Consider the following 735-nt stretch of genomic DNA (forward strand, 5'->3'; position numbering starts at 1 on the left):
AGACATCAGCCATCAGGTGCCACCGGAGATCGAACCCATGATCTTCACACTGTAAGGCAAGTCCACTAACCAATGCTGTTCATACGGCACAGTTTTGAGGAATGTTCTTCTGAACACATTTCTCTTTAAAGTAGTTCTGCTTCTTATTAAGAGGTAAATGGAAGTTTCAGATCCACTGATGTCCTGGCAGATACTTGATGTATGCGTCAATAAAACGTTGTGTTCTCTGTTCCAACAATTTACCTAAAGTTTTTCTTCTTTTTCGTTTTTTTTTTTTTTTTACGTTATTTAAATTCAGCCTTTGAAGGTGCAGAGAACGTTCCATTCGCCTGTCGTTTCACTTAAAAATCATTAGAACGTGCAGGTCAACGCAGGTACAGGACGTGTGTGTACATGCTCCAAAACACTTACTTCTAATTAGAAACGGTTTGCTTTTTTAAATCGCTGCAAACTACGGTCACAACCGCCGGCCAGTTAGAGACAACGTCACCACTAACATTATAAAATATAAACGTATATTGGTTTATTCGTTTTTGACATTTCCTCAGTCATTTTGTCCTTGTTCATTTTTATTGGTGTGGCATATTTTAATGTGTCTACCGACTGTACTAGAGTACTGCACTGCCCTCTGGCGTTGCCTTTAATTAAACACAAGTCTGTTCCGCTTTCAAGTCGTATCTGAGCACCCCACCTTGTGGACAAATGTGGTATTAAAATTCAGAAAAAATAAACTTT

The sequence above is a fragment of the Cynoglossus semilaevis genome, chromosome 15 (genome assembly GCF_000523025.1).
Source record: "Cynoglossus semilaevis isolate Cse_v1.0 chromosome 15, Cse_v1.0, whole genome shotgun sequence".
Classification (NCBI taxonomy): domain Eukaryota; kingdom Metazoa; phylum Chordata; class Actinopteri; order Pleuronectiformes; family Cynoglossidae; genus Cynoglossus; species Cynoglossus semilaevis.